The sequence below is a fragment of the Fukomys damarensis genome, unplaced genomic scaffold, assembly GCF_012274545.1.
Source record: "Fukomys damarensis isolate Sample0158 unplaced genomic scaffold, DMR_v1.0_HiC HiC_scaffold_38, whole genome shotgun sequence".
NCBI lineage: Eukaryota > Metazoa > Chordata > Mammalia > Rodentia > Bathyergidae > Fukomys > Fukomys damarensis.
The window spans coordinates 33,871,546-33,894,876 of NW_022900950.1; the positions used below are offsets into that span (position 1 = coordinate 33,871,546).

Below are 23,331 nucleotides of genomic sequence, written 5' to 3' on the forward strand. Positions count from 1 at the left end.
TTGGAAACTGGATAAAGAAGTTGTGGTTTTTCTATAAAATGGAATATTACTCAGCCATAAAGAGCGAGAGAATAGATTCATTCATAGGAAAATGGATACATATTGAAGATATACTCCTAAGTGAAATAAATAAGTCACACATGTGTAAATACCAAATAGTTTCCCTGGTGTGAATATTCTGCAACAATGCATAAGATTCTAATAAGATTACTGACATTTAGAAATTTGAAGAAAGGAGCTAAAGGTGTAGGGAAGGTGTGATGCGTAGGGGAAGAACAAAAAGGGAAAAGAAAAAAATGTGAGAGAATGAAAAGATGAAAATAAAGTGTTTGTAGATGGGGAGGGGAGGAGGGTGTGAAGGGAGGGCAGAGGTAAGGGGAAAAAATGAGAATCAAGACTTGCCATGTAGAGGTACATGATCCCAACAATGAATGTAACTGTACTGTATCCCTAAAATGTACCAATAAACTCAATAAAATTAAAAAAAAGAAAGAAATATTGGCAAGGCTGTGGGAAAAAAAGGAACCCATCTATATTGCTGGTGGGAATGTAACCTACTACAGTCACTGTGGAAATCAGTATGGAGATTAGCTAAATACTAAAGCTAGAAATTCCATTTGACCAAGTATTCCCCTTCTAGGTATCTTCCCCAAAGAGTTAAAGACATCATAATACAGTGATGCATGCATACCCTTATTTATAGCAGCACAATTCACAAAACCTAAATCCTGGAATTGGCCTATATTTCCAAAAACTACTAAGTAGATAAAGCTAATGTGTTTATACACAGTGAAGCACTTCTCTGCCATAAAGAAGGGAAAACTTGAGTTGTTTTTAGGAGTATGGGTGCACCTTGAGACCATAAGTTTAAGTTAATTAAATAAGGTGCACAAGCTTAAATATTGCATGATTTCTCTTATATGAGAAACCCAAATCTAAATAAGGGGGGCACAGTAAAAGTTAGATGATTGGAAATAATTTCTGTATGGTAAGAGAAATGAGATGGACAGAGGTGGGATGGAGGAAAGAGAAAGGGGCTAAAAGAGAATTAATATGTCTTATGTGCATGTACCAAGTCCCCATGAGGAATGTGATCATTATGTACGACAAACATGTACTAATAATAAAGAAATAAATGATGAAAATTCTAGAAGTAATTTTTAAAGTTTTAAAGAATTTTTAAATATGTTGTTATAATTGCCCTATTTTGTTATTTTATGTTGTTATTCTCTTACTGAGCCTAGTGTATAAATTAAACTTTACAATATATAGATAGATACGGAAAAAATATAGCATATATGCTAACAATACTATCTGCACTTTCAGGCATCCACTGAGGGTCTTGGAACATATCCCTCTAAATATAAGGGAGCAATACTGTAAACACTTCAAACAGATGCATTTTTTTCTAATTTATTCTTTAATAAATTTAATTCAAAAAAATATGTTTGATGGTTGAAGCTATAGAGAGGTGATAACTGCAACTTTAAGTTCAAGTAAACAAGCTCATGGGTCAGTCAACTTAGTCCCAAGGCATTAACTATTACAGTTTGGAGGGTTGTGTGTCACTTGTTACATACATGATAATATTTCATTTTATGTCATGGGCTCATTTCTTATACAAGATTACTGAGTTGTCTATTGGAACGCGAAACGAGTAGTTTTGAATAGTAGCTCAAAGTGATGATTATATCAGTAGTGGCAAACCCATAGCACATGTGCCACAGTGGGCTGTTTGTATCACTGAAAGCTCTAAAAGGGTTCATTACCACTGTTCTAGATAATCTCTTAAAATGCCTTTCAACTCAGCAAGTAGCATATGGATTAGTTTTTCTGTGTTGAATTTAATTTTAGCGATAGTGTATAGAGAAAATCACTCCAAGAATGCTCTCTAGAGTGACAGCATCAGTGTCATCTGGGATTTCAGAAATGTTTGAAGTCAACCTACCTCCTCCATGTCAGTGGGGATGGGACCAGGGAATCTGACAGCAGTGTTTTATATCAGGAATTGGGGAGCTGTATGTGTTTTTGAAGAATGAACATGCACACCATGGTCTCCACAGGGCGTCAACAGCAAAACAATAACAAAGAACCTCATAGCTAAAAATAAAATAAATTTAGTTTATTAAATAATACTAAATGTACAATACTCTGCTTAAATTTTATATCCAGTCAAGCTTGGTATTTAATATATACCTTAAGTACTATCTTATAAGAACTTCCAGGAAGGAAAGAAAGAGAAAAAAAGGGGAGAAGTAATACAATTTATAAAATGTTCAAGCACTTATAAACTGGTATCTCACTCATAGTAAGGCCACAATCATGTAGGAAATAAAAGTATCCTTTAGATTAAAAGTGGTTCCAACAGACCTCACTTAGTTGCATTTTTTAAAGCATACATCTTCCTGAAATACTTTGTTTCTGTAATTTAACCAGATCATGTCCCCTAATCTCCCACCTAAAGCAGGAACCCACACCTTGTCTCCAGAATGTGCCAAGAAGCCTCTGCTTTGGCATCTGTGACTTTCCTCCTTATCAGTAGTCACTGTCAACCAAAATGCTCCCAACATGAATTCTCTTAATATAAGCATTCCTTCCCCAAGGACACTTTGCTCGGTACTTCTACACAAGTCCTTTCCTCCACCCAAAACTCCCTCCTCTTGTCCATCAGAAAAACTTACCCAGGCATTGAGTCTCAGCTCAGATGCTCTGGTTTCTGGAAGCTCTCCTAGGATACCCCAGGAAGATTTAGGGACTTCTATCCCTGGATATCAGAGATGGGGGGGCTTTGTATGCACATCTGCTGTTATCTTCTCTCAGCCATTATCTTCTCTCATTTCATGTTTATATTCAAGTTATTTCTTCACTGTGTTAAGTCTCTTTAGGTCAAGAATGATTCTTAACTTTGTATTCTCAGGCACTGATCTATTGCCCAATAATAAAGTATTATTTAATGGACAAATTGAATAAATGAATGATACCTAAACAAAATTCGGCAGTGTAGAAATGGGAGCTAGAACTCCTGACTGGCCACACCAAAGAAGTAGCATTTGACCTTGGTTTTAAAGCTTGTAGTTTTCTTGGCAGAAAAAAAGATAATTATAAGCAAGATAATAGAAGAAACAAAATATAGGCCTTCCCAGAGAGCGACTAACATTGTAGGTTGAGTGGAAGACAGCCATGAAAGAGGAACTGGGGCCAAAATAATGTGCTAATGACTTCAAGTTTAGGTGGGTAATGGTACAAATATGTAATCCCAGCACTCTGGGAGGCAGAGGTAGGAGAATTGCAAGTTCAAGTCCTGCGTGGGCAATTTAGTTAAACCCTGTCTAAAAATAAAAAGGAACTGGAGATATACCTCAGTGATCAAGTACCCCTGGGTCCAATACTTAGTATCACACACACACAAACACAACACACACAAACACAAGTTCAAGCCTATTCTTGACATAATGTTGGAATTTTGAGTTGGGGAAAGACATGATCAGACACATTACTTGGACTGGTTGGGAGAGAATGGTTAGGAGGAGATTAATGGAGTCCAGACAATTTTAAAAAGTAACAGCCCCATGGAACCTAGCATCAGCATAATAAGGAAAGCAAAGTAGTTTTTTTGTTGTTGTTATGAGGTATAAGGAAGTTAGGACATGTAAAATACTTCATATTTACTGATATGAGAGAATGTGGTACAGAGTAAGGGGTATACAGTATATAAATGTTGTTTTTAATGAAAAGTTAAATATTTGGACTTTTATTGGACAACATCTTTCATTCCTTTAGCACATTTAACTTTTTATTTATTTTTTATTAATTTTATTGTATACATTTAATGTATACAATATAATGACATTCTTGAGAACCATTTTGGATAAGGGACTTGGCAACCAATGGGAAGTGGAAAGCAAGGAACCAAGGGAGCAACTGTACCCTTGCCAGGCTTTCTGACCTGGTGAGTGGATGAGCACTTAGACATTGCCATCTGCATGTACCTGCTCTTCACAAGCAGAGTGCAGGCTCTGAGAGAGAAAAATATATTCTCTGTATTTCTTATAGCTTCCAGCACCAAATACACATTCAGAGAAATCAGTAAACATTTCTTCAAAGAATTACTGCTTCTTATATTACCAAATATGTAATAAGGAAAATATTACAATGCTAATGTCTTTTTCAGAGGCTCTCTTTTTTATTCTCACCAAGTTTTTCAACTACAATATTCAACTTGTGTACTCACCATACCAACACATCATTGTGATATAGGAATGATATCAGACCTGCAAATGATATAAGGGAAATATTATAACACCCAACCTGCTAGATGTCAGAATACGCCAAGTTTGTGTTCCCCCAAATCAGAGAATGAATTGTAAGGAACAACAGATGTTAAGAGTAGGAAATATTTATTGGGAGACACAGCACTTGAGGGCATGAGGAGTCGCAAATGGGTTGCTAAGGATGTCACTTTTTACGGGAAGTTTTATAAATCACAACAACATAGGTACAAAGTGGGTTAAAGCTATGGTCAACCAATAAGGTTGCAAGTATAGTCATTTAGGTAATAGTGGTCCAATGGGGAAGCAAATCTCAGAGCAAGTATATATGGAAAGAATAAATAACTTTTCAGGAAAGCAATGGGTTCAAGGGTCTTGGTCATCTACCAAGGTAATTGATGTCTGTCTAGACTTCATTAGACAGGTGGTACCACTTATCTCGTCCCTTGGGGAAGTATATAGGCCTGGACATCTTTTTTTTCTTCTTCTTCTTTCTGGTGCGAGGGGATCGAACTCAGGACCTTGCACTTGCAAGGCAAGCACAGTGCCACTAAACTAAATTCCCAGCCTGGGTCATTTTATCTTTATCTTCAGGCCTGGCCTCCAACTGATGCACCTCTGGCCACAGTTGTAATGTGTTTTCATCTTTTGTATTAACTCTCTCAAGGGCCCATCCCTGACTGCTTAAAACATTTCTGCCCAACTTAGCTGTCTATAATAACTGCACAAACTGAAATCACCTTTAAGATTGTAGATGCTAGGGGGGAGCAATAGCCAAATGATGACTCTTTTTGGAGAGAGGGCTATGATCATTTAGTCCTCAGAAAATGAATCCAAAAACAAAGAAGCTGAATGTTTTTGGCAGTAGAATGAAAAAAACAGACCTACTACAGGTAAATTGAAATCTTCAGATATACCCATAACACATTGCTTAGGTAGTCTTAAGATAATGGCCTTGGTTAGAGTAGGGCCACAAATCTTTACATTTCTTCATTCACCTGGCAGGACTAATGAGATTTTATTGCAGACAAGCTGTTTATTCCTTGAGTGACATTGGCAAGAACAACCATATCTTTATCAATCAAGGTTTTTCTGCACTGCAGCTTTTTCCCCACAGACTGCTCCAACCTAAGTCAAAACAATTACAACATATAAGAACCTCATTTCTGCATATACACCTCACCCACTCCTTTCTGTCATTTGAATGCAATCATTTTGTTCTAATGTTACATTACTCCATAACAAGGGCTGGAAGAAGAATTGGACAAACAGAAAAGAAAGTCCCAAATAGGACCATAATAAGATGCAGAGCTGCTATTGTTTGGACCTGAAATGTCCCAAAGCCCATGTGGCAAAGTCTTTATCCCTAGCATGGCACTATTGGGAAGTAGTAGAACCTTTGGTATGGGGATAGTTGGACAACTTTTGGTCATTGATAATGTGTTTGTGGAGGGGTCTGTGGCATCCTGGTGCCCCCCCTTCACTTCTCAGTCATGAGGTAAATGATCTTGCTCTACAACTTGCTCCCACCATGATGTGTTGCTTCATCAGAGACCCAAAAGCAATGGGCTTAAACAAGTCACGGACTAAAAACTCCAATATCTAGAATACTGTCCATATCTAGAATACCGCTCCATATCTAGAATACTGTCTGTATAATATACAATTAAGAAGGGATCTGTAGGCAAGTTGCTGCCCACAGAACCATAGCTGCTGAACAGGCAGAAGTTTTCTCCTCATCAGCAATGACTAGAAATAAAAGGAAGTAGCTATTACTCCAGTCTACAATAAGGCTTTGATCCCTCCTTCTAGCTTCTATATTGCTTAAAATAGCCTAAATATTTGTTTTCCACACCTAAGAAGCACTGATATACATAGAAATATACAAACTCATAGATTTGAGAATGCCATCTTAAGCCCATAGGATCATGTGTCCATTCTACCTTTGTGACAGGAAAATGTTGCCAGTTCTCAGACCAAAGTGATGTTGGAAAAATGGCTCAACAAAGTTATACGTTTTTATTTCTCCCATTGGATATACATGTAACACCTGAACAGAATGTACAGGGCAGCTACGTGAGGAGTCTTAGAGAAGCAGGAAGATTGGAGAAGGAAACCACAATTCAAAGTATTACCTAACTTGCTGTAGATTCACCACTTTTTTCCTTTGGCACTCCCTGGATGGGATTCAAAGTAACCTGAAACCCAGAAGCAGTCAAACCTTGCAGTTGAGGCTTCAATCGAGAGAAGCATCTTGTGGCAATTATAGCCACAGCATGGAAAATGATAAGGTAAGGGAACTTCATCTCCCTCTAAAGGAAAATTGGCATTCTTTTTCTTTTCTTTGTGCTTCGACCATGGGGCCCTAGATGAGGGCAAAGTCACAAAAAGTACACAAAAGAACAGGGTAAATAAAACCCCAGGTTTTTGTATGAACAACAAAAAAGGGGGACCCTGGGAAACAAAAGAGCTTCAGGGTGATCATGGAGAGGAAGGAACTCAGGAAAACAAACTCATAAGGTTAGTGATGCTTGGATTTGAACACAACACAAATAACAGACTTTAAAAAATGAATTGACAACTCTATCACCATTAAGACCAGCCTGACTGACTATGAGATAGTAAGCATCCCAGAGAAATCTGAATACATTGCCAAGACTTTGAAAAGAGCTGATGTTGCAAAGAAGAACCACAGAACACTAGTGGTCTAAACCAACTGCTAAAAAATAAGCAAACAAATAAGCATACTCTACAAGATTATAACAAGATCCAGTATCTTATAATGTAGTATTCAAAATGTCCATGATGTGATCCAAGATATTTGGCATATGAACCAGGAAAATCTCAAGTAACAAATGAAAACACAGGCAATAGATATCAGCACCAAGATGATACAGGTGTAACAGTTATCTGACAAGGACTTTAAAGCAACTGTATAAAAAATGCTCCAAAAATTAAAAGGAGAGACTTCTGGGAAGATGGCAGATTGGTGAACAGCAAAGAAACAGCCTTTCTGAGACTTGGTGTTCAGATGCTGGAATATACCAATGTGAAGAAGAGAGGAAGGAAGGATGTGGATCCCCAGGACCTAGCAAGGATCTGAAGCAATAATTGAAGCCCATGGGGATAGAAAAGAGAGAAACTTCAACAAAGAAGAAGGAGACAGCAAGCAACACCTATTCCCTGTGCCCTGACTCATTGTGTGAGCAGGGCAACTTGAACCTACAGACACACTGTGACTACTGGCAACTCCAGATAGAAACCCCCATGGAGAAATGCACCAGTGGAATGGAGCACTGGATGGAGTGGAATGCAATGGCTGGTGAGTTATTTGGGTTCAGATGTCTCCCAGGAGAGGGTGATTGGCTGGTAGCCATCTTGGAGAGGGCCCAACTGAGCTTGGAACTCAGAGCACCTGCAAGCTGACTCCAATAGGGTGAGGCAGAACTGAGTTCAAGTTGGCAGGAGATTGAGAAGCTAAGTTGGAGCCCACAGAAAGCACATGGGGTGCTGCAGCTTCACAGCTGGAAACCAGCCTGGTTTTCATAACTGAAGGTTTAGGCTTGCTGGGATTATCTACTACCCCACCATAAATCTACAGGTGGATTGTTGGAATTAATCAACACAGATCTGGATTCTGTCTGTCCACTTTGTCTACCAGTGACAGCAGAGACATCCCTTGCAGTGGACTTTTTTTCCTCTTATTTTCTTTTCTTGTTTTTGTTTTGTTTCCTTTTTTCTTGATTGTTTTTTCTTGCTTATACAAGTGTGAAAATTGTTTCCAGTTTTTTATTGTTCTGTTTTGTTCTTGTTTTTAATCTCTTCCTTCCCTCTTTCCCTCCTGTCTTCTTCACCAGTTTCCCAAAGTTTGTGTAATCTTCCTTTTTTCTCCAGCCTTACTTCTAATCTCTTCCTCTTCTTCTATTTCTCATTATTTTCCCTCTAACCTCTTTTAAATCTTCTCCCCTGAGGGTAAAATCACAATACTGAGGGCATATTTACTGTATACAATTTTCTGATTTGTTTTAGATGTTATTATATAAATATAAATCTAGTTCATACAATTAAAGGTGGCAAATGAATAGTTACCACAGTTTGTCATTTTCTAGGCAGTATTTGATACTATTATTGATGCTGATTGTACTGATTAAGCCTGCGGGTGACTGAACTATTGATTATGCCCAAAGCAGGCTGTAAGCAGTTCAGGCTGTGAAGAGTTAACCCCACAATTGGCTTGTTTATACAAGCAAGTCTAGCCAAAACCAAGTGCCAAGGTCAGAATAACTCACACCCAAATTCCTTTCTCACAATTAAAACCTTCTTACTAAAAGGACAATGTTCTAATTATAGCTATATATTTCATCTATTCTGTTCCTAATTCAAGAATGCTTTTTGTTGCTTTTATAAGCCTTGCTTATATTAATTTCTGTGGAAACCACATGATTGTGCATCCTCACACATAGTACTGCCCTTGCTCATAGGTTGCCTTTACCTCAGTTGATTACCAATAAAAATCAGTGGCTTGGACTAGCCAGTGCCTTTGTCCCTTGTACCAGCATTGGTTGTTCTGGTGTCCTGCTTTCTGTCTCTCTTAGTTCTGTCTTTTAGGTTTATTTTCCTCTTCAGGCCTGTGTCATACACTGGGCAGAAGACTGGAGCCTACTGCAGAGGTTTCCAGTAACATTTCAGAAGTCCTCACTGTAAGCCAAGGTGACATAGTTGTTTTAATTCATTCTTCTTCCTAGTGTGTGAAGACTGAGATTGCCTAATTGTCATAAACTGTACTATATGCTACTGACAAAGAAAGAGAGGCTAAACCAAATAGGTGGCAACTTCTCATCCCCAATAAATTGAAGAGGTAAGATCTTGCAATACACTCAAAACCCAAAAGCCAACTACACCTGGAAGACATCTCTGAGAAGTACGCCTCATTCCAAGGAGTTCTAAATACTAACAATAAAGCCACTTACCATAAGCAATTTATAAGCATCAACCAGGAATTGAACTGAAAAAGAAAATAGAAAATGAGAAGACACTTAAGCAAGATAAAACCCCAAACTTCCAGCTCACTGGAGGAAAATCTAGGGCACAATGAGGTGAAACATTTTGAAACCCACTCACCTGCAGTCTCTGAAGTGGTAAGAACAGAAGTAACAAAGCAGATGAATGGGGCTCTAGAAAAAAAATCAAAGCAGAAACAATTCTCAGATAACTACAGAGATTGGTGACTATGATAAAAGACATGGTTAGTGACTCTAGAGCAAATACAGATTTTAAAAAATAGAGGAGCATAGGAAAATGATTGAAACCATGAATGATTAACATAAGAAATAGAATCCATGAAACCCATTCAAACAGATATCCAGGAGATTAAAAATTCTGCTGAAAGAACATGCAGCAGAATGAACCAATGTGAGGATAGAATATCAGATATAGAAAACAGGATTGTGGTTAGTGACCATAAAATGAAAGATTTCTTAAAAACAGCAAAGGACTACAAAAAATCAATGCAACAACTGCTAGATGATGCAAAGAATAACAAAATTGATTGGAGTCAATGAAAGAGCAGGAGATAGCCCAAACAATATAAAAAACCTGTTCACAGAAGTAATGGCAGAAAACTTCCCAGACAGGAAAAAAAATTGACACACAAATAAGTGAGGCACATAGAACTTCATTTAGCCATGATTAAAAAAAAAATCTGCACCAAGACATAATACTCAAGATTCCAAAAATTAAATGAACAGAATGTTAAAAGCTATTAGAGAAACAAATCACCTTTAAAGGAAAGCCCATTAAAATCACAGCAGGTTTCTCAATACAAACTCTTGTCAAATAAAGCTTGGAGTGAAGTATTCCAAGTTCTAAAGGGAAATAACCTCCAACCCAGATTGATGTACCCTGAAAACTATCTTTCAAAATTGATGGAAAAATAAGACATTCCATGATAAAGAACATATGAAAAAATTCATGACCACCAAACTAGCACTTCAAAACATTCGAAGGAAATTCTAGAAAGAGATAATGAGGACTGCAATGCATGAACCCCAACAGAATTTATTCTCAGGGCAAGACAAACAATTAAATGGGGGAAAAGGGAACCAACAGCAGGAAAATACCATAAGAAGGATGTCAATACATATTAATGATAGCCATCAATACAAATAGTCTTAATTCACCAATCAAAAGAAACAAACTGGCAGAATAGATCAAGAAGCAAGATCCAACAATATTCTGCATTTAAGAAACATTTAACTCAAAAAGAAATTCATAGACTGAAAGTCAGAAGACTGACAGGACATTGGAAGAAAATCAAGGGTAGCTATTCTATTTACAGACAAAGTGGATTTCAAGCCAAGACTGATTAAGAAAGACAAACTCATTACATCCTTGTAGAGGAAACTATCCAAAAGGAAGAGATAACAATCATTAATATTTATGCAACAAATACCAGTGTACCTAACTATATAAAACAAATATTAACAAACATGAAAAATCAAATAAGCACTAATACAATTGTAATGGGGTAACTCAATACCCTCCTGTCACAAATAGATCAATTAGGCCAAAATTCAACAAAGAAATATCTGAACTAAACCAAACTTTTTAAAAAGTGGACTTAGTTGATGTCCATAGAGTATTGACACCACAGTATCAGAATACACATTCTTCTTCTTCTTGGCTGCACATGGGACATTCTCCAAAGCAGACCACATTCTAGCTCATAGAACATGCTTAACTAATATCAATGAATATTAATCAAAGTCAATGAAATTGAAGATGTAAGTAAAAACCTACCAATAGAGAAAAGCCTGGGCCCTGATGAATTCACTGCTGAATTCTACAAGAAATTTAGAGAAGATCTAATGCCACTACTTCTCAAACTCTTTAATGAAATTGAAAAGGAAGCAATACTCCCAAATTCATTCCTGGAAGCAAGCATTGCCCTGATACCAAAACCAGAGAAGTATTCAACCAAAAAAAGAGAACTATAGGCCAGTCTCCATTATAAACATAGATGCAAAAATTCGCAGTAAGATACTGGCAAACAGAATTCAGCAAATCATCAGGAAAATTATGCACCATGATCAACTCGGATTCATCTCAGGGATGCAGGGCTGGTTTGAGATATAAAAATAAATAAATACAATACACCAGGTTAACAAAGCTGAGAAAAAAATGATATGATCACCTCAATAGATGCAGAAAAAACATTTGACAATGTCCAACACCCATTTATGATTTTAAAGATATAGAAAATTGGAATATATGACCTTTATCTCAATCTGATAAAATCCATCTATGACAAACCAACAGACAACATCATACTAAATGGACAAAAACTGAAAGCTTTCACTCTAAAATCAGGAACTAGAGAAAGATGTCTACTATCACACTCTTATTCAATATAGTTCTGTAAACATTAGCCAGAGTAATTAGACAAGAGAAAGAAAAGAAATAATGATAAAAAAGAAGTTAAATTATTATTTGCAGATTGCATGACACTACATAGACAACCTCAAAAACTCCACCACAAAACTTCTAAATTTAATAACCAAATTCATTAGCATAGCTGGATACAAAATCAACACTCAAAAATCAATCACAGTCCTGTACACAAATAACAAACTTACTGAGAGAGAAATTAGGGAAACCATACCTTTCATAATAGCATCCCCCCCAAAAAAAGAAATATCTAGGAATCAATCTAATGAATATTTACATAGAAAACTACAGTATTCTGAAAAAGGAGATCAAAGAGGATATCAGAAAATGGAAAGCTATGCCTTGTTCTTGGATAGGAAGAACCAATATAGTGAAAATGGCCATACTTCCAAAATTGTTATATAGATTGAATGCAATCCTGATCAAAATTTCAGTAGCATATCTCAGAGAATTAGAGAAAACAATCCTAAAATTCAGTTGGAAACAGAAGAAACCTAAAATAGGAAAAGTAATTCTGGGCAACCAAGGCAAGGCAGGAGGCTTCACAATCCCTGACTTGAAATTATACTATAAAGCTACTGTGAAAAATGGCATGGTACTGGCAAAAAAACAAAATAACAAAAAAAAACCCACAAACAAACAAAAACAGACTTGAGAATCAATGGAATGGATTAGAAGATGTAGAAACAACTCCAAACACACTCAGCCACCTTATCTTTGAAAAGGAACCAAACACCTTTGCTGTAAGAAAGATCGCCTCTTTAATAAATGGTGCTGGAGGCCATGGATTTAGCTCAGAGGTTCTGCCACCTTCCTTGCAAGCACAAGGCCCCAAGTTCAACCCCTGGTACCTAAATAAATAAATGGTGCCAGAAAAACTGGCTCTTCACATGCTGAAGATTAAAATGAGACCCATATACATCACCATGTACTAAACTCAAATCAAAATAGATCAAAGATCTAAATATTAAAATGGAACAATCTGCTGGAAGATAGATGAGGTAGAACTCTTGAAGACATTGGTGAAAGCAAACACTTTATGAACAAAAGGCTGATCACACAGGATAGGTCACAAACAACAACTGATATCTCATCTGATTAAAAAGTTTCTGCACAGCAAAAGAAACCACCAACAAAGAGATGACTCACAATGTGGGGGAAAATTGCCAGCTATTTCTCAGACAAAGGACTAATATCTAGAATATATAAAGAACTAAAAAAAGACTCCCCAAATTTAAAGATCCAATCCAAAAATGGACATCTTAAATGAACACACACTTCTCAAGTGAAGTAGAAGCAGCAAATAAATATGTGCAAAAATGTTTAACATCACTAGTTATTCAAGAGATGCAAATTAAAACAATGCTGAGATCTCATTTCACTCCAGAAAGAATGGCTGCTATGAAGAAATCAACTAATAACAATGCTGGCAGGGCTGTGAGGGAAAAGGACCCCTTCTCCACTGTTAGTGGGAGTTTAAACTGGTGGAACCACTATGGAAATCAGTGTTGAGATTCCTCGAAAAAGCTAAAACTAGAGGTTCCATTTGACCCAGCTATTCCTATTCATGGTATCTTCCCAAGAAAATTAAAGGCATCATACTGTAATGATATATGCACATGTATGTTTAAAGCAGCACAGTTTGTAATAGCTAAATCTTGGAAACTGCCCACATGCCCATCAACTGATGAATGGATAAAGAAAATATGATTTTTTATGTATTGGACTACTATTCTGCCACAAAGGATGAACTTCATACTTTTATAGCTAAATGGATAAACTTTGAGAACATACTCTTAATTGAAATAAATTGGACACAAATGTTCAAATACACTGTTTCTCTAATGTGTAAAACCAAAAGTGGAAATAAGAACCAAAATGTATAATAGATTTTGTGAAATGGGAAGAAAATATTCAAATGAGAAGGGGAACAAGGGAGAAGGAGAGGAAAGAAAAGGAACAAGGAAAAAAGGAATAGAAGGAAAAAGTGGAAACAAAGCCTTTGTAAATAAGGAGAAGAGGGAGGGGAAAGGATGGAGAAAAAAGACGATGCAAGATATATCATGTACAAGTACAAATTCCCTATGATGAATCTTATCATTGAATAGATCTAAAATGTACCAATAAATGTTTGCTTTAAAAAAATCTCCAAGCATTTACTCTACTAAAGAATCAAATAATAGTTTTAGCTTTTTAAAAATTTAAATATTTGGGCCAGGGATTTATCTCAGTGGCATTGCGCCTGCTTTGCAAGCAAAGGACCTGAGTTCGATCCCCGATACCAAAAAAAAAAAAGTAAAAAATTTAAATATTTAACCATGTTGAAGCATGGAAATGCTGAATTATAAATTTATGGTCTCTGGAAAGCTCTAAGAGCAAGAAGAGGCACTAAGGAAATTTTGGAAGGGCAAAAGAAATGTCAAGGAAAAAAGATGGAGAACGATGTTGAAAGAGAATTGTGAGCAATATGAGAGGGGAAGAGCACAACACAGGAAATATGGGACACCACTGAGCACCATATGGTGAGGAACTGGGACAAGCATTTGACATACTGAGTACAAGCCACTGCTGTGAAGAAAAGATTTCTCTACACTATGTACTGCCCACACTTGTTCTATGAAGAGCATTGTTTACAGAAGAACTTGTACATACGATGCCTGAGAACAATACTAAAGAAGACTTTGATTTATTTTATTTAATATTATTGATTATATTATTTGTGTGTGTGTGTGTGTGTGTGTGTGTGTGTGTGTGTGTGTGTGGTGTCCTGGGAATGGAACTCAGGGACTTGTGGAGCTCCAAAAATGGCTTTTATATCAGTGGTGCCAAAGTTAAATTTCCTCCTGGAAACAATCCACCTTTATTTTTCTAATCCAAGCCAGATTTGCCAGTTGGTCTCACTACAAACTGGAATTCATTCATCCACTAAAATATTGTTGATGCTCAAAAAAGAGTAAATGGAAATATTCTAGAAAGCCTCAGCTGAATCAATAAATAAATGATATATCTAAGAAGAATCAAATGTCTATTTTAGGGCTGAAATGCAATAATAGAAACAAAAAACTTGGTCATAATGGCACACACCTATAATCTCAGCACTCTGGGAAGCTGAGACAGGACAATCAAATTTGAACTCAACCTGAGCAACTTAGTGACTTAGCAAGACTCTGTCTCAAAATAAAAACAAAAATTTTAAAAAGGGTTATGGCTTTAGCTCAGTATGAAGGTTCTGGCTTCAAGCCTAAGTACAGGGGAAAAAATTCAGTGAACACCAAACAGAACAAATCCAAAGAAATCTATATGCAAGCATGTCCTATTCAAACAGCTACAGAAAGAAGGGAAGAAAAAGGGGTCAGAAGGAAGGAGGGAAGAAAGAAGAGAAGAAGGAAGGAAGGAAGGGAAGGAAGGCAAAAGAAAGATCATGAAAGTAACCAGAGAGAAAAAATACACTATTTATATGGGAACAGAATTCTCATATGAAACAATCGGTGGTAAAAAAGTAGATAAATAACAGTGTTAAAGTGCAGAAAGAAAAAAAAAGATCATCCCAGAATTCTATATTCTGAGGAAATGTTTAAATGTCCTTCAAGACCGAAGGTAAAATAAACTGACATAAATGAAAAATAGGAGAATTGGTTGGCAGCAGACAAGCTCTAGAAGAACTGCAGAAGATGCAGACAGCATCGCTCAGTAGGAAAGACTTGTCATAAAAAGGTATGCACTGTACAGAGCTTGTATACAGCACTCTCAAAAATACAAAACTATGGCAGTGTAGAACAGATCAGTGGTTGCTAGGGGTCTCAGTGGGATGAGGTATAATTAAAATGGGCTGGCACAAGGGGATTTGGGAGCAATAGAGCCCATGTGCCTCCCAAGTCTCTGGATATCATAGAACTCTACATACACACAGAAAGGCAATCTTTTTGCATGTTAGATTGTTTAAGCCAACAGTTGCTTCTTCCAAACCTTCTATCTTCTGACTACTACTTGGACTTTCACCACCTCCTTTCAATACCTGTTTGTGCAGGTAATGAGGTCAAGGGCAGGCTATTTCTGCTTGGGTACAACTGTTAGCTACATTTACCCTGCCCATTTACTTTGCTGCCCAATTCAAATAAAGAAAACAATACATAATTGAGCTGAGCAATAAATGAGAAGTCAGAAGGCATTTTGTGAGACAGCCTTCTTCTCACAAAAACTATAGAGCTCACCTCCCCTCACCTTTCTACCCAAAGGTAAGGGACTCTTCCAAACCAGGACTTAGACATTTTGATACCTCATCATTAGAGCACCAGCTTCTGAGTTTCCTTCCTAAGCTGTTGCACCCACAAATGTACAGCAAAAGCCCAGGGGGCCCTGAAGCCTCTACCTACTGCACCATCTAACACTTAGCTTCATATAGAATATTCTTGTTGCAAAAATATCCTTTTGGTTAAAGTAATTGATGTAGTTTGTGTCTAAATTTGTCCTTATAGATCCATATGTTAAAGGCTTGGTCCTCAGCCCATGGCACTGTTGTATTTCATCTTTAAGGTACAGTCTAGTAAAAAGAAATTAAGTCATACAGCAAGAAAATTAAGTCATTGAGGCCTGTTCTTAAAGGGGGCTATGAGGGCCCTAGCCCCCTCTCCTCTTTCTTGCCTCCCTGTTGCTATAGGTGAACAGCTTCCTCCACCACACACTACCACCATGAGGTACTGCAATGCCACAGGACCAAGAGTAATATGGCCAAGTGACCCTGACATGAAGCCTCTGGAAGTATCAGCCAAAATCTTTCCTCCTTTTTAAGTTGCTTAGCTAAGGTTTTTTTGTCACAGTGGTCCCTAGCTGACTAATACTAATAGCTCTCCTTTTGTTTTAGGTGGGTGACATTATCTTTTCCTCTGGCATACCCATAGAAGAAAAAGGGAATTAGATATTTGCCAGAGAAGGAATCACAAGACGTTTAGCACCCTTCTAATACTGCAATTCTGCATTGTTTAAAGACTGTGTTACCCACCATGACTTTTCTCTTTGCTTAAGGCAGGAATTGTACCTTTCTCAATTTTGTGTCTCCAGAAAATTGCAGAGTGACAGATAGAGGTGCTCACATAAATGGAGGTGTAGGGGGAGAGAAAGAATGCATTCATGGTTGAATAAGTGAACTGTGTGGCTGATTAAGGTAAAAGTTCACAAATGCAGCAGGTAGCCAGGCTCCCTCGTCAAATGTCTCTTGCTGCTGATGGGAGTAAAGGGTGGTGTTGAGCCTATGGCCTGGTGGGGAGGAAGGTGGCAGCACAAGAATGTAGTCTGGAATAATAAAGCAGAAGAACTGGCCACGGAAGGTGATGGACCTAGCACCCTGCCCGCGGTTTGGCACAAGCATTTCATCTCCATGATTAGCAAAAGGAAGGAAATTGACAGCAAAACTGTAAGATCAGAAATCCAAGGTCAACTGTAAGCCCAAATACTGTATCTCTAAAGGTCTTTCTGTAGGGCTAGAAGATTAGCTCAGTGTTAGAGTACTTGCCTGCCGTATGCAAGGCCCTGGGTTCAATCTCTGATACTGCCAAAAGTAAAAACAGAAAGTAGTGTTTTCTCATTGAGGCAATACTCTTAAGTGAAATAAATAGAACATACATGTAAATACCCAATAGTTTCTCTGGTGTGAGAAGCTGAAAGTGTAAATGAGGACCAAAATGTATCATGGACAATGTGAAATAGGAAGAAAAGGTCCAAAGGGGAAAGGGAAGTGGGGGGGGAATATGAGAAAAGAAGGAAAAAATGGAAACAAAGTTTTTGTAAATTGGGAGGGGAGGGAAAGGGAATGGTAAAAAGAAAGAACCAAGATATACCATGTACAGGTACAAATTCCCAGTGGTGAATGTGATCATAATGTAAGCCTAAAATGTACCAATAAGCTTAAAGAATAAAAAAAGGTAGTGTTTTTCATTCCATGAGATGCTCTTTCAAATATTTCCTCTCCAGATATGTTTAAGAAACATTCTATGCTCAATTTCTTTAAGATGCACAATACATATTTGCTTATTAAATCCTCTGAAAAGTACTATTATAAACTTATAGGCTTTTTTTAAAAAGTTGAGACACAGATCTCATATGTTTACAGCAATGAGTTCTGAGAGTTGCAAGCTTAATTTACCAGCACACAATAAAAGATATAAGAGATTTTCACCACCTTAGAACATTTCCTATGTCCCATTCCAGTCAACCTTGTTCCCACTCAAAGATAAGCACTATTTGGTTTTTCTTCACTGTTACTTATTCTTAGACTAAATAGCTCTGCATGTTTTTGTGTGTTGGCTCATTTAACTCAGATTTTTAGTTTTATCAATTCTTTCATTCACATCAATAATTGAGCCTTTCTTATTGCTGAAGTGTATGCTAACATAGCTATTAACAAATTGCAATACACACACAGTAATGTGTCAATGACAAGGGTTAGGTTCTGATAAATATATCGTTAAGCAATTTTGTCGTATCATTTTGAATATCACAGAGGGCTTCACTCACACAAACTAAGAAAGTCCATCACTAGATAATATAATCTTATGGGACTACCATGCTCTATATGGTGCATCTTTGCAAATTATGTGTCATATGACTGTTTAAACACTCCAATTTGTTTATTCATTTTCCAGTTGGTAGACATGTAAATTATTTCCAGGGTTTGACTCTTATGAATAAGGCTGGTATGAACATTCCTATACTAGTCTTTTGTGCACATGTTTTTTGTTTTTCTTGGGTAAACACCTAGGAATTGAATTGCTGGGGGCATGAGTATATATACTTAATTTTATTTTTAAAAAACTCCAAAGAGTTCTCCAAAGTAGTTACACCTATTTAACTCTTAAGACTTCAGATTTTCAATTTTTATCTGGTCACAGAGTCCCACACATTTGAAAACAAAGCAGTTGGATTAGGTAGCACCAAGATTCTTCCCTGCTTTTTGCAGTGAGAGAAAGCACTCAAAAGTAGAATTGTTTAAGGTCAGGGTTTTGACAACTTTTACAAAGCTTATAGGGAAAAGCACATGAAGTGAAATCCAAGAAGAGCAAAAAACATTAAAGAGTAGAGACAATAAACATCACTGGGTATAATGAGGGCAGAAAAGGTGCTGGTAGGCAGTCATTTCAACACAGACATGAAAAAAAGGACATTTGGGCCAGAGGGACTCCGAGTTACCAAAGAAAAAACTGATCAAAGCAGACACAATATCATACAGGAGACCCCAGCAGTGTTGAGTAAGCCTGTTTGGCCTAGGGGCATCAATAATAAGATATTCAGAAAGTCCTTTAAGAGTGCTGCTTTTTTAAAAGGAGAGTTGGAAAGAGAATTTGGAGTAAAAATGGAAATAAGAAAATATTATAAATTGTAATATTTAAAATTGTATTATTTAAAATATTATAAATTGTATTATTTAAAATTATTATAAAATTGTATTTATTCTAATTCCATTGGTTAAGAATTTAATCTCCAATAGTATAGCACTGGGAGGGCACAATTCTTTGTGGATCTCTTGCATATCTGTACACCTTGAGAAGAGGCATTGGCTGTCATTCTGGACTATCCTTTGGAGATTATTTCAATAGCAAGCAACCCAAAAAATAATCACATCTACTCTAGTGCAGATTTGCCTATATTCTTGGAGGGCAGAGGAAGCATCTACTTGAAGTAAAGGGCATCCAGGCTTACTGCCCCTTATAAAAGATTCAGGTCCTCTAAGCTTAGAATTCGCCCAAGGTGCAATCCACTGCACATGCAGGTATAATTTGACCCTCTTCAATCATTCTTTTGATACCTAGGAAAACAGCATAAAATTTTTAAAAAGGAATGCTGCAAGTCAGTCTACTGCTCTGAGAGTAATAAAACTGCCTTTTCTGACCCAGCAGTCCTGTGTCTTTTCCCAGTACCTAGGAAACTACAACAAGATAATTTGTTAGCTTACAAGTGGGATAAAATCTCAGTTCCTTCAAAAGTCTTGGCAATTACACGTGATTTCTTGAATAATAGTGAAAATTCTGGACCAGGAATTTAGCTGCCTGCCTCACAAGCTCAAGTTCGATCCCCAGTACAAAAAAAAAAAAAAAAAAAAAAAAAAAAAAGTGAAAATTCTTCTAAGTATAATTTTTCAACAAGAAGAGTTCAATCTAAAATCAAGAGATTTCTTAAAAACAAAAGTTCAGGGCTGGGGATTTAGCTCAGTGGTTCTGCTGCTGCCTTGAAAGCACAAGGACCCGAGTTCCATCACCAGTACCAAAACACAGAAGTTCAAGCAATTAAATGTTTCTCAATATGTTGTTAATTTCCAGTCTAAGGGAATCAGGGAAAAGCATTGTCCTATACTTTTTAGGAAGTTGTTTTGTTGACATTAATTGGTAAAAGATTCTTCCTTTGTTCCAGGAACTAATTCAATAGAACTTATCTCTTGGATCCTGGAGCAAGAAGCAGGGAATGTAACTCAGTCTCTCTGCTGAAGTCAGCAGTGCTGCCTTGGGAACAGGGCTCTCCCTCTTTAGAGTTTCAGAGATTGGCTCTGAACTTCCCTCAGGGAAACCCTGAGGAGGGTTTATCTCTGTGATTTCTGAAAGGCAGAGGACAAATGTCTGTCAACACTGCTAATAGCTGGAGAACCTGTGAACAAATTTCTAGCCAGACAGGAGGCAATGTCCCTGTGCTAACTTGCCAGGATAATGCAGGTTCTTCTTGTTCCTTGTTTGAACAGTGAGTCTAAATCGCATTTGAATGGTTGTCCACATCCAAAGAAATCTCTTTAATCCCCATCCCTCAACCCAGCTGTCACCTCCCCTTTTGTTTTAGTAGCTTCTTCACTGAAACTATCATTTGCAAATAACCCAAGTTATATGAATGCTTCCCAACTCCCACAATCTTCATGTGAGCACTGTTCCCTTCTAAAACCATGACTTTTCCTCGCCCCTTTCCCTGCAATCCCAATGTCTTACCCAGTCTTAGAGATGCATTTCTCTTTCTTAATTTGGAGTTGATTCTGTTCTTCATTGGTACTTCACTATATCAGTCAGTGCTTACTAGAGAAACAGATTTAATGTAAGATATACAAATATATAAGAATTTACAAGATTGGCTTGCAATAGCCTCTCAGAGTCAGATACAGAAGAGTGAAAAAGGTCTGTCTGTGCGCTAGAGATCTGAAGGATCCAGTGGAAGGCCTGGAGCTCAATGTAGTGTCCCGTGCACATTCCTATCGGGAAGCCCAATGGTATGTGATGGAAGGCTGAAGGATTTGCCCTGCAAGCCAGGAAATGATGTTCAAGGTGAAAGCAGGGACCTGAGCATCTCTGAAAAAACAGGAGCAAACCTTTCTCCTTCATTTTTCCTTTATCATTAACGTGGCAGGCCACCCTAGGGTGGATCTTCTGACTTCAATAAATCCCTTCAGCCACACTCAGAAGTATTTAGGTGGGCATTTCCTACTTACAGTTAACTGTTGCAACCACTGAAGCAAATGATTTCCTGTGATTTCTTCTAAATCTACTGGCATCTGATGTTTCACACTCATTTACTCACTCGTCTTAAAATACACAAGTACTCAGGAAAAAAAACTGATAATAATCCTATATATCTCCCCTCTCCTCCAAAGACAAGTCCCTAACTGCCAGTTTATAGGTCAATTCACTCCTAGATAATTTCCAATGTACACTACATTTTGCTCTGTATGTGCCACAGATGCAGTGTGCTTAATCAGGTCCCTAAAGGCCTATTTATTTCAAACCTGATGAGCAGTTCTCCTCTCCTCCTCATTGCCCTTTCCCGTGAGGGGAGTTAGTATGTGTGTAGGCACACGTTATGGTCTGAACTGTGTCCCCACCACCACCAGATTTCACATGTTCACACCCTTGATGTTCCTGCATTTGGAGATAGGACCTTTAGGAAAGGAATGAGGGTTAAATAAGATCATAAAGATGGGGCCGGGGATTTAGCTCAGTGGCACCGTGCCAGCCTTATAAGTGCAAGGTCCTGAGTTTGATCCCCAGTACAAAAAAAAAAAAAAAAAAAAAAAAAAAAAAAAAAAAAAGATTATAAGAATGGGACCCTGTTATGGCTTTTATCTAGATATCCCTCCAAAACTTCATGTGGTCATAGGTGGGGCTTTCAGGAGGTGAGTGGATCATGGGTGTATGATCCTGGATTGGTCCACTGATGGGTTTACAGCTAGGTGTGATGTTGGGCGGTGAGCCTGGTGGAAGAAGTGGGTCATTGTGGGCATGGTCTAAGGGCAAATATCCCTCCTCTTCCCTTGATGGTTGCTGCTTCCTGCCTGCTATGCCATGATCCCTTTCTCCTCTGCCATGCCACCCTGCCTTGGATCCAGCCAACTGTATACTGAAACCTCTACAAAATGTGAACCAAAATAAACCTCTCCTTCTTTAACTTGTGGTGGTTGGGTATTTTGTTCTAGCAATGAGAAAGTAATTTAAGACTTTTTTTCATTACATGTTCACACGCGCACACACACACACACACACACACACACACACATGATCATGTGAAAAGACACAGAAAGAAGTCAGTCTGTGAGCCAGGAGAGAGGCTTCACCAGAAAAATAAAATTTGTTGGCACCTGGATATTGTCTATTGGGAAAAAATCAATTTCTGGTTTTCTAAGCCACCAGTTGGTAGTATTTCATTACGGCAGCCAGAGCTGACTAATGCAAGGAACATATCCTTGATTGGCTTTTAACTTTGTTACGCCTAGCAAACTACTAAAATCTTAGCATACTATAAAGAATATGCCTTCTTTTCTATACAGTACAGCCTACATATTATGCACAGCACACATGAAACATTAGATCATTATAGAATGGCAAGGCTAGATGTAAAGGTCACAGCTAAAGGCAAAATGCTAGCTATTATCTGTAGGAAAAAAGGAACAATGAAGAAATGCACAGGTTGTTTCATTTATGTTTCTTTTTTATCTTATTAAGTTTATTGGTACATTTGAGGTATACAATACAATTACATTCATCATTGGGATCTTGTACCTTTACATGACTTATCATGGCTATTATTTTTTCCCCATTCCCCAGCCCTTCCTTCACCCCCTCGACCCTTCCTTGTTTAAAAGACATTGTTTCCATGTTTTTTCTTTTTGCATATTTTTTCTTTTCCCTATTAACCTTACCCCTACCTCCCCCAATTCCTCTACTCCTTTAGACCTTTTTTCCTATTACACAATATCAATTATACATTTTTATCCTTATTTACACTTTTAGCTTTTCACACCAAAGAAACCATGCAGTATTTACACATGAGTGACTTATTAATTTCACTTAAGAGTATGGCCTCAGTGTACATCCAGTTAGTTATAAATCTCTCTAGTCTCTCATTCATTATGGCTGAGTAGTATTACATTTTATAAATAAACCACATCTTCTTTATCCAGTCTCCAGTTGATGGGTAATTGGCCTGTTTCCAAATTTTAGCTATTACAAATTTCAAGAAAACTCTTCACTAACATGCTTATGTTTATTCACCTTTAGTGGTCACTGATAAATACAACTATTTTACATCTACAAGCACAATTACACTTCAAAAAAAGGTCAGCCTTAGTCATTATTTTCTTATGAGATTTTATAACCAT

The 23,331-nt window shown here is 37.4% G+C and overlaps 1 protein-coding gene across 4 annotated transcripts in view; it reads right to left on the reverse strand.

Moving 5' to 3' along the window:
• Nucleotides 1-23,331, reverse strand: part of Katnal1 (katanin catalytic subunit A1 like 1) — a 249,726-nt gene that overhangs the window by 107,727 nt on the left and 118,668 nt on the right. The window contains exon 1 of one of the 4 annotated variants that reach the window (XM_010623867.2): nt 4,232-4,264. The exons of the other annotated variants lie outside the window; for them this stretch is intronic. The gene's annotated coding sequence lies outside the window, so the exon portion shown is untranslated. Of the gene's footprint in view, nt 1-4,231; nt 4,265-23,331 lie in introns of those variants that run through there. 4 annotated transcript variants of the gene reach the window in all.